The sequence below is a fragment of the Colius striatus genome, chromosome 1, assembly GCF_028858725.1.
Source record: "Colius striatus isolate bColStr4 chromosome 1, bColStr4.1.hap1, whole genome shotgun sequence".
Lineage (NCBI taxonomy): Eukaryota > Metazoa > Chordata > Aves > Coliiformes > Coliidae > Colius > Colius striatus.
This window is the reverse complement of record NC_084759.1, coordinates 5,740,197-5,751,821: the sequence shown is the minus strand read 5'-3', so window position 1 is coordinate 5,751,821 and position 11,625 is coordinate 5,740,197.

Sequence of the window (11,625 nt, the reverse complement as noted above, 5' to 3'; positions counted from 1 at the left end):
TACAGCAATGAAGTGGGAGCGGGGCCACAATGAGGCTGAAATTCCTTTGTTAGCCACCTGATAAATCCATAACGGTTTAAAGCTACAAGTGAATCTGGCAGCAAACTTCTGTAACTTCAGATCAGAAGACACCTACTGTATTGCAAGTTGTGTGATGTGGACCTTTCCACTGGCAACTGGCTGCAGGCCAGAAATTCATTTTCCACGGATCACAAAATCACCAGAATTTTTACTGGTCATTTTTTTTCTGAATGAAGGAGCAAAGAGTGATAAAGGATCTGTATCCCACTTCTAATGCATCTACCTACGCAATTCCTCTCTTTGGACCACTTCTTCTGTGTGCTTTCACTAATCAATTAAGTCCTCCCTTGCCTTTTCATACAGTGTCCCTTTTCATTGGAAAGCCAGACATGTTGGCAGTACTTGCTACCGGAGGAATAAAGAAGGAATAATGATCCAAAAGAAAGGATTATAGTCTCTCAAATTGCACTGGGATATTCTCAAGTCAAACACTAACCCTCCATGTGTTGGTATTCACTTTTAACATTCTCCAAGAGCCTGTTTGTTGCTGAAGACTGTGCATTGCATCAGGAGCTGAAGCCTAGGAAGAGCTACAAAAGCAAGAAGCTGATGAGCATTCTGTGCACCTGTGTTTTTTAGCAACCTAAAAAACAGCGAAAGATAAAGAGCGAAAATGAATATCAGATGCATTGAACCAATTCAGATTACATAACCCAGTTGGAGGAAATAGGAGAAGATAAGTAGTTTGTGCAACAGCTTGTTGACCTGAAAGATCAGATGCTTAAAAGAACGTTTAACTAAGAACAGCTGTAAAGAAAGCAGTAGTGAAGGCAGGTAAAATCACAGATCAAATACTTTGCAGGTCCATATTTCATCACACTCAGTATGCTTTCAGATGCCAAATTCTATTCCTGATGAATCTATGGCAAAATGCCCACCAACTTCAAACAGAATAGGTTTTTGTCCCTGTAAGCTAAGAGTACAGCCAGCAATAGCAATGCAGTATAGAAATAACTTGTGCAGGTGAGGAGGAGGGAGTTGATCCTGCATATTTAGTGCCTGCCTGATCCTAATGCTTTTATTTTCAAGTTAACTAAACCCTTTTACCTTGAGACTTTCTATTAATATTTTCTCTCATTTTCCCAAGTCTGTTGGCTGGAGTTGATAATGCTAAAAAGCATCATTTAGTAATTTTTTTCTTTTCAATGGGTAACCAACCTGTTGAGAAACATTAGAAACTCTTCAAAACAGAACTTTCTGGTATCATAGCACGTTTTGTTCTGTAAAGATCTTTAATCCTTGGTATTGCTCTTCTCATTCTCTTGCCTCTCCTCTGTTCCATGACATTCTCTTTACTGAAGTTCATTCAAATCTATATTTTTAAGCCTTACCTTGAAAATGGAGTTGATAAATCTTTGTGTTTTTTTGACACCTCTTAGCGTTACAGAATGTATCCGAGCATGGATCTGTGCATGGATGTGAAAACATGAGTAGCAGGAAACAAACTACTAAACTTTTGGTGCAATTAACTAATTTTGCATCAAAACAAGTGAAATTACCAGCAGTGTATCTGTAGTATTTTCAAATCAGATAAAAATAGGATAGCTGTATTCTTAAATTAGCATAGCTGAAAGTTAGCCAAATCAGCTTCGGACACAGCAGGAGACGTACAGTTTGTCCTGATTTTGTGAGGAATAAAAAAATGTGATACTTGGCACGTGAACTAACTATGCTAACCACAAATGTTATTAAAACACATTCAACTAAATCAAACATGGAGGTTTAACAACGATTAGCCTACATCTTTTACCAGAACAGAAGAGCACAGTTTTCAAGTTGCTGATTACTGAAAGAAACAAAATATAGAAAAAGTGATTGTCATTGACATGAACATTTTCAGGAAAACTGCTTCCATTTTCAAATCAGTAAGCTGCTTAGCCAAACCCTGGCATTCTTATTGACACAGAGTAACGTCACTCCCTATAAACAGTCTTGTTTATTTGGGAATCCTTTTATGAAAGGATTGCAACTGAAGTGGCAACGTGTTTCAACTGCAGTGAAGCTTTTCAAATGCTAAGATGTTAAAAACCATCACCTTTTAATTTCTATGTGCCCAGCTGCATAAGTTGGGTTTCAATGAGGTTAGAGGTGCAACAGTAATGTGGGATAAATTGTTTATTAAACAGGAACAAACTTCAACTGAGTAAACATCTTATTAGGGCTTACATCACAGAATCACAGAATCTTAGGGGTTGGAAGGGACTTTGACAGATCAACTAGTCCAACCGCTCTGCCAGAGCAGGTTACCTAGAGTAGGTCACACAGGAACATGTCCAGGTGGGTTTTGAATGTCTCCAGAGAAGGGGACTCCAAAACCCATCTGGGCAGCCTGTTCCAGTGCTCCCTCACCCTCACAGTGAAGAAGTTTTTTCTCACGTTTCTTTGGAACCTCTTATGTTCTAGCTTGAATCCATTGCCACTTGTCCTGTCATCGGACATCATTGAGAATAGCCTGGCTCCATCCTTCTTGATTCCCACCCTTTACATATTTGTAAACATTAATGAGGTCACCCCTCAGTCTCCTCTTCTCCAAGCTGAAAAGCCCCAGCTCCCTCAGCCTTTCATCATAAGGGAGATGCTCCACTCCCTTCATCATCTTTGTGACCCTGCCATTGGCCTTCTTGGCCATGAGGGTACATTGCTGGCTCATGCTCATCCTGCTGTCCACCAAGACTCCCAGGTTCCTTTCCCCTACACTACTCTCTAACAGTTCATTCCCCAGCCTGTACTGGTACATGGGGTTATTCTTTCCCAGATGCAAGACTGTACTTTCCCTTGTTGAATTTCATTAGATTTCTTTCCAGGTCACTTTGGATGGCAGCACATCCTGGTGTGTCAGCCGCTGCCCTGTCCGGTATTGTTAACATCCAGCCTAGACGTAGTCCCTGCCTGTTCACGACGGAACTTCAGCATCTTACCAAGCAGATACTTTCTTGTCCAAATTTAAAGGCAGAACTCTTATTCTCAAATGCACATCCTTAAAAAATGATACTCTCAAGAGTAATGAAAAACTTACGAAATAGTCCAATGAGAAATCCTCTGTTGAAATCGGATGCAATCTTCAAACCACTCCTGTTACAAAAAGGTAAAACTGATTCTTCCTGAAGCAGTGGGGACTGAATCCAGGGAAATTCTTTGAGGAGGGGCACTTCTGCCCTCTCTGCCAAGTTTTACTGCTTTAAATTGCAATTTGAATTCCTGCCAGCAAGGTTATGAAAGATATTCAATAAATTAGTGTGTGTGGCAACTTCTTTCACCATTCACTTCCTTTGCAGATAGCCCAGCTCAGTTTGGGAGCAACACTGTCCTCTCTACTATAGGTCTATGTGCTACATGCTACCAAAGCTACATTTACTGGTCATTTGATAAATTTAGAAATGCTTATTTGTTGTTTTTTCCCTCAAGAACTTGGTTATGAAGATGGCCTCATTCCCAGATGTGACATTCACAGCTTTAGACGAAACAGTTACCTGAAGAACTTTTCCAAACTACGTCATAGAACATATCTCATGGAGTTTCTCTAACCCAGATCGCTTTATTTCCTAGAAAGGACAGCTCACTCGTTCATAGAACTGACTTTCTCCTGCACAGATGGTTTGCCTGTTAAAAAACTATCCTTCAGAAACCACAGTACAACATGAACACTCTTAGGCAATAGTTCCCACATTTGGCTTTCTGACCATGAGGTTGTAGCGGTCCTAAGTGAGGTTGTGATTGCAGCCAAAATTAAATCATTTTGATAGTTTTGGATCTGTGAGCCAGATTGAAGGGAATCTTGCAATCAGAAGAAGAGTTACTCAAGAGCCAACTGGACCATATCTTACTCTTTGAGACTTTGATGATTAACCACATCAGATATATGTATCTGATGGTCACAGTGGGTGAAGATTATTATAGCCCATCCATTTTACAGACAATAAGCACCAAGACAAGGAGGCACAAAGACAACAAAGGCCCCTGAAGATAGAGGGTGAGGCAGAAATCTTGCCTTTCCTCAAGTCAGAGCCACTGATTCACTTTGCAGTGCACTCTACTGAGCTGTGACCTCTTTAGGTAGGAGACATTTGTTGGGCATTCTTCCTCAAAGATCCTCAGATCTCTTTTCTAGGCCAACCCTATATCCCGTCAGCGGGAGGAGGCAGAATGGCTCAGTCATCCGACAGACTCTCTGTCTCTTCTCCCTGATGCATACTCTCAATGAAAGCAGGATGTATCTGGGTTCTTTGGTAAAGAACAGAATGAGTAGGAGCATTTGTCCTGTTAGAGACTTGCTAAACATCTCATGGTAGATGGAGCATAGCTGAAAACAAAGACCTAATTCCAGTACTCTTGCAAAAACTTCTGGCCAGCACTGTCTCTTAAAATAACAGACTGAAGGAATGTAAACATGTGTTTGGCCAGTAAAGGAGTCATTATATAAATGTTAATTATGAAGAGGATTTTTTCAAGGCTTTTGACACAACTTGATCTCATACAAGACACAAGCCTCAGGAGTCACATGCTCTGCTGTAGAACTGTGCTGACACTTCTCTGAGCCCTAAGAAACTGCAAGGGCATTTGCTGTAGCACAGGCACAGAAGAAGCTTTGAGGACTGAAACTGAAGCTTGCACAGCAGCATGCTGAAGCAACCCTCTGTTTAATTAAAAAGTTCCACTGGTCAGAACACGTGAGTATCTGGCTACGATCCCTGGGTGGCCCATGCATGACAAAATACAGGAAGAAATTTCTCTAGTGAATCTCAAAACCTTTCACTTGTTCCCCATAATTTAGCTGAAATCAGACATAAAATCCATGTATGTCACCTGCCCAGCCAGCTGTTATTTTCACTCCAGGTTTAAATTACTTTGGGCTCCCTTTGCCTCCTGTACCTTCTCAGAGGTCTTTCTTGTTCTTTGCAAGGCCAGTACAATTCAGGGTATGCCTACAGAGCTCACTATAGCAGCCTACTGAGCAGGTAGATGCAGTAAGGAGGATTGCTGACCTAGAATATCTACAGTGTGTACTGCAACCCGGCTAGTTCATTCACTGTATAGTGTAAATATATCCTTAGGTCTTCTCTCTCTCCTTCCTGAGATTTCTTCCATTGTCTTTGCTCCCTTCCTTCTCCTTCTTTCCCTTTCTCCCCAACATTTTTACCCCTTGATCTTCTTGAGCCCCTAATACTGATCTATGCTCTGCTGCTCTCCTCTTGGGACACACTTTTTTAAGGAGAATTTATTAACAGATGCTTTTCCCTGAATGAACAGCAAATAAAAAAGCTAATAAAAAGGAATTAAATAAGAAGCATACATTAAGCACAGCATGGGCTACGCAGTTACATTTTTGCTGTTACGGGTGTGAGATTCTTCTCTTTGCTTTCAGTGTTTTGAACCATTAGAATGACTTTCATGGGTTTTTTCCTCCGTAGCCAGGAGGGATTCAAGTTAAAGTGACCTTTCCAAAGGGATGGTGAGATTCTTACATGGGTAACATGGCCCCAGGCTCCTACAAAGATCACAAGAACTGGGGACACCTCAGGCTTTCTTTGCTGTGAGTAGTGCCATTTAGTGAAGGGAATGACTCACCGTGTCCAAAGTGGAGCTTGTTCTCAGACCATTGGGCTAAAGACACCACAAGACCAGTTTAATAATCAGCTTGTCAGCATTTCTGATGGCTTAAACAGACGCTGTCACACTCCTTTCACTGTGGCCATCCCTTCCTCATGTGCTGCCTTTGTGTGTGCAGCATTTGTGCTGCTGAGTGATGAATCCAACCAGGGAACTTATCCAACCAAAAAATATCCATGGCCCTTTTTTGCAGAGTTACTTTTTCAGTTGGATCAGAGTTCCCTGATCCAATTTGTGGTGCGGTTCCAAAGTGTGTCAGCACAGAGTAAAGGCGATGAGAGGTGGGAACGTGCAGGCAAGAGTGGGAGTTTAGGGATATGAAAGTTGTGCAAGAGATCTTTGGCAGTCCAGTGACTGAATGTTGAACCATGCTTTGGGACTGAAACCTTCTGTCTGCCTTGTCTGTTAAACTCTTATTGCATGCAGTGCTCTATAAATAATGTCTTTTGAAACTATTGCAAGGCTATTTTAAAAGAGAAATACAGTTACTGAATTTCCACTGTGATTTATCTTCCAGCCTTCCTCCCTTTCCCAGTCCCCCGTGGCTGATCATCTCATTTATGTATTTAACAAATGTGAAACAGAATACTCCACTTCTTTCCTCTCCGTTCTTAAATAAAATGGTGATAAGTCAGCCTTTCAAAATGACTAAGCAAGGCAACATGACTTCTTCTCAGGAGGAAAGACAGAGATCTTCATTTGAGGCTTTAGAGGGTTTCAAACAAAGAGAAAGAGTTGAAGCATTTAAAAACCAGAATTCTTAAGTGACCTTTTAATTGAAGGAGTGTTTTATACATCAGAATTTCAGCCCACCTCCAAGGGGCCATATAGGAGTTCTGTACTGGCATCAGAGGGAGTTTGCAATAAGGTAAATGTATGCTTTGACTTAGTTAAGATATTAATGTAGAAAATAGCTGTTTTATTCCAAGCAATAAAATGTGAGTTACAGTTCTGAAGATGGCAGAATTTGAAGCATATTCAGTTGCAGTAAAAATCCACCTCTGAAGGAGGGAATAATGATTTGTCGATAATATTGATTCTGAAATAAAGAAACTCAATGGTGTCAAAGGGCCAGCTTTTCCAAGAAGATGGTTCTGTGAGTGCCATTGGTACCCACAGAGCTGGTGATAAATTATGCATCCTTGATCTATGGCTGCTAGTCATGTTATCTTTTCTTCTAGTGATGTAATAACAAGCTCCCAAAGAGTGTCAAAGCCTCAGCTGTATTTAATACTGACTCACAAGCCTTTGTCATGGGTGAGCATGATTTCCTTATGTGTTTGACACCCAGGAAAGAAGGTTGACTGAGAGATCTCTAAATCTCAAAGGCCTGCTTTAGACATAACAGAGCAAAGAAGAGAAAATGATGACAATGTAGCATTTACATGGTCAAGATACTACAGTTGTAATAACAGCCTCTATACTCTTGTAAAGCTGAGGAGTAAACACCATTATCTCTATGCGGAAGCTTGCCAAAGGTTATATGCTCTGGAATTTATTTTAAGCAAGATTGAACTGTTTAGTTTCTCTCTAGAAACTAATAAGTAGTTGCAAAGCAAGCCTGGAGCAGAAATAAGAATAGATCCTGTGATTTGCTGGGTTTCAAGTCCATGTCACCTGACAAAACTTTCCTGTACAAGAGGTAGCTAGAAGCTACATTAAAAGCTGGGGTTTATTGTGGTGGTGTTCCTGCAGAGTGGACCAGTTGTCTGGAATTTGGCTCCTGCAAATTGACTTTCATTTGGCTTGTCACTGTAAAGAAACAATCCTTGTTTCTATTTCTGATGATAAACCACAAGCTAAAACAATGAGTTTATTTTAACTTGAATGCTAACCAGGTATTATTATATAATTTGTTATCAGATCCAAGCAAACATGACCTTAGCCCTTGGACAGTGCATCATAGTGCCATACCTTTCACACAGAAAGGAGGAGGAAGGGAGGAGGAGAATACATACCCTGCCTTCCTCTCCAGATGTGACTGCAGGTATTTTAAAATGTAATTATGGAACAGGCTAAGCTCTGTGGCTTTCACACTGATTGGGTGTCTCACCTCAGTCTATTTCTGGGTGCTATAAATATTGCTGTTCACCTAACAGGAAAGCAACTGAGCCACAGCCTTGCTGGCTAATGACTCAAAAATGTGAGGACAGATAGAAGCCATACCTATTTCTGAAGTCACTTGGCTCAGCAAATCAGTACTAATTCACATAGCCTTTATACCTTAGCCATAGTCCTCACTGCATAGAGATGATTTGACATGTTGTGACAAGCATTTTTCCTTCAGCCTGCCCCTTTCTGTGCATTACAAGAAGCAGGCAGACCTGAGCGCAAACTTGCCACCTGTAGGAAGCCTTTGCTAGAGAACAGAAGATACTTCACCAAGCTGTTAGCTCTGCTGTTGATATTTATAATTCTTTGCATTTTAGATTAAAGCTGCAGCTTCTGGAATTGAGTGGTTACATGAGAAATTTAACTTCTGTTTATTTCTTCAGGAGATTTCTGGTGTTCGGGTTTGCAAAGAAAGGACTTTTAAATTAAAGGGTCAGAATTTAGCAGGAAGGGGAACACTTTCTCCACAATTGCTGCCAATAGGAATGTAGAGATTTTTAAGCAAATTTCATGGTAATGAAATCTGAGTCATGATGGTTTAAGATCTGGGCTGCTGATAGTGCCTCTTTTAATGTCCTTTGCATAGTTCCACAGACTCATTCACATCTGGTCGTAGACCAAGGGCACGGTTTGTGCTGTGTAATAGCAGTACAACAAGTTTCCTGATACTTGCTTACACCTCAAAAGTCATGTTAAGTAGGCCCTGCCTGCACCTTCACAACTCATTATTTTGCTTCTGAGCAAAGGAAGAGCTCTAAGCCAATGTGGATGGCACTTCCCATGGGTAGTGGCTTTTTCTCACTTTCCTCAACATAATATTTTCAATCAGCATTAAGGATGAACTCAGCATACAGCACAACTGGTCTTCACATGGCTCTTTCTGTAAGGCTTCAGCTCAGCATCACTTGAGCTCTGAAGGTGATTCCTTTTTCACATTCTGCTCACACTTTTTGTTACAACATTTTAAGCAATTACAGAATGTTTTACAGGCATTAACTAATTTATCCTTCACAACTGCCCTCAGAGGTGTGCAAAGGTGTTTTATTATGCTTCTTTTACTGATGAGCAAAGCAAGACTCAGAGATTAAAGGCAATATTCTCTCCTTTGTTTCCATTCTTGGAAAAGAGCCAAATTTATTGAATTCTGGCTCAAGTAGAGAGAGGAAAGTCAGAATGTAGGGGAAGGCCTTAGGCACCTTTGGGCTTGTTAAAAGCAGCTCTGCTACAGTCTTTAGAGATCAGGTCTCTGTGAAGGGCTGAGGATGACAAAAGGAAGTAAGAGAGAGTTTTGTGGAGATATACATTTTCCATTACTCTGAGTTGAAGCTACAGTTCATCACTGCAGAGACAGGAGGCAGCCAGCAAGTGACAGAGTTTAAAAGGAGCCTGTAGTAACAGGGAGAGCAAGGTGGCCCTAAGAATTGACAGGGCTTCTTTCAGAGTTGACTGAATTGAAGTAGACCTTGAGACGAGGAGGTGCTGGTAAAGGAAAGGGCAGCAAACATCATGAGCAGCAGGGTGGTGGAAGGTTTGCTGTGACACCAGTGAGCCCTCCCTGCTCTCACTGCAGATGAAGTGTTCCTGGCTCAGAGGGAAAGGCTAATCCATTAGGAAAGAGAAAACTGCACTGATTAAATCAGGCAGAATTTGGAATACATTTATAAAGACCATAACTCCTAGAGAACAAGATACATAATCTAAGTACAGGAGGCCAAAATAGGGCCTCTAATTCATGGGAAGACTGTAACCTCATGAGTGAATGTCATAGTGATAGGTTAGCACCTTTCTCACTCCTGGGACAAGGCAATCCTTGTGGGAGCTGGATAGGATTCCCCAAGAGAATTACTAATGCTATGTAGGAAGAAGTAGCTCCTATGGTTAAAAAAAATCTTAAAAAAACCCAGCTGGTACCTGGCAAAAAAAATATCTGTGTTCTTACACTAACATTTATGTCAGAAACTGGTCTGCTTCCATCCAGCTCAGGAATCACACCAGTTTCTTGAAAAAGAAGGAGACCATAGAATCATAGATTAAAAGAATGGTAGGGGTTGGAAGGGACCTTTAGAGATCATCTAGTCCAACCCCCTGCTAAAGCAGGTCCCACCTAGATCAGGTCGCACAGGAACGCATCCAGGCAGGTCTTGAAGACCTCCAAGGAAGGAGCCTCCACACCCTCCCTGGGCAGCCTGTGCCACGGCTCCTTCATCTGAACAGTAAAAGGAATTTTTCTTATGTGTAAATGGAACTTTTTGTGTTCCAGCTTCTTTCCATTGCCCCTTGTCCTGTTTAACTTCTGTTTAACACCCAGCTCACCTACTACTGTCATTACAGAGGAGCACAGAGAAATACACGGTTCCTCTGAACTCAGTAATTGTGTAATTTTGTTTGGGGTTTAGAAAACAAGGTGATCAATGTCCTCTGAATGTCATGGATAAGAGAGATAGGTGTTCCCTCTTTAACCTAGGATTTTCTTTTAAAATCTCACATCTGTTTGTTGTCTCTCCTTATTACTAGTATTCGTTGTGGATCTGATTGCTAAGACCTGCTGACATATACAGCACTTATAGCCCTGTGGCCAGGATCCCTGACTTCTCAGCAATACCAAACCTGTGCTGGTAACAGTGGCAAGCTCTGTTGGGAAGACATGTGAAGAGAATCTAGACATCATTCCTGTACCTGTGTGCCTTCACTTCCTAAATCCAGGAGATTCACTAGCCAAGATGTTCTTTACTCAGTGTGGTTTTTTCTTCTCTTTGTGTTTTCTTGTTTACTGATCTTAATGAGTGTGGTATCCAGTCTCCCAGTTTACATTCTAATCTAATCCCTCTGATCACCATGGACATAAAATGGAAAATTCTCACTTGAAGTGAAATTCTTAGTGATGAGGGTGGTGAGGCCCTGGCACAGATTGCTCAAAGGATCTGTGGATGCCCCATTCCTGGAAGTGTTAAAGACCAAGTTGGATGGCGCTTGGACTAATGGAAGGTCTAATGAAAGGTATCCCTGTACATTTCAGGGAGTGGACTAGAGGTTCTTTAAAGACCCCTTCCAAGCCAAATTGTTCTGTGATTCTATGGTTTCTATGACACAAATATGTTCATAGAGCAGCTCAATATGTTTCTCAACTTATGCCTGTTTTGCAAGGTGAGGCCTAGCACATGTTTACATCAAGCTTGCTGAGCTGCCCTTTCTCTTTCAGCTCCAACAGAATATCTTCCAGAGCACTTTTTTTCCTCACCTCTTTGTATATGCTTGTCCCAGCTAAGATTTCACCACATTGTGGGACCTTCTCACCTACCTCCTTTTGCCCTTCTCCAAACCACCTCGTTGTGTTAACAGGAGGATTAAGCTTGGCTGATCCCCAGGACTGTGAGGTTTGTTTCCATTTGTCCTTCTGCTTCTGGTCAGAGCAGCACTGCTGTTTCAGCAGCTTAGCACAGTGGTGCTGCTGTTGGGAGTCCTTTGGTTTTTGTCTCCCTCCAGTTCCTTGCAAATTTTTAAACTTTTGTTGTTATCTCTTTTCTTCTTTTCAGTCACTGTTCCCTGAAGTCATTTGACTGACTTTTCTTCCTTTCTTTCTTTCTTTCTTTCTTTCTAGTTGGGTTAATCCCTGTCCCTCAGTGTTTTACACAGAGGCAAAAGGGACAGTGGCTGAAGAAGCATCACCTTTTGTTTGTTCCACATCTTGCCTCCTAGCTTCACCTGATAGCCTCATGCTCTTGCACTGGAAGCGACAGTGGAGAGTGTCCTGAAAAGCTTCTATGTTGTCACATAGGAACTGTAGGAAGGCTCAGAGCACTTATGTGATTTAGGCTGGATATTTAA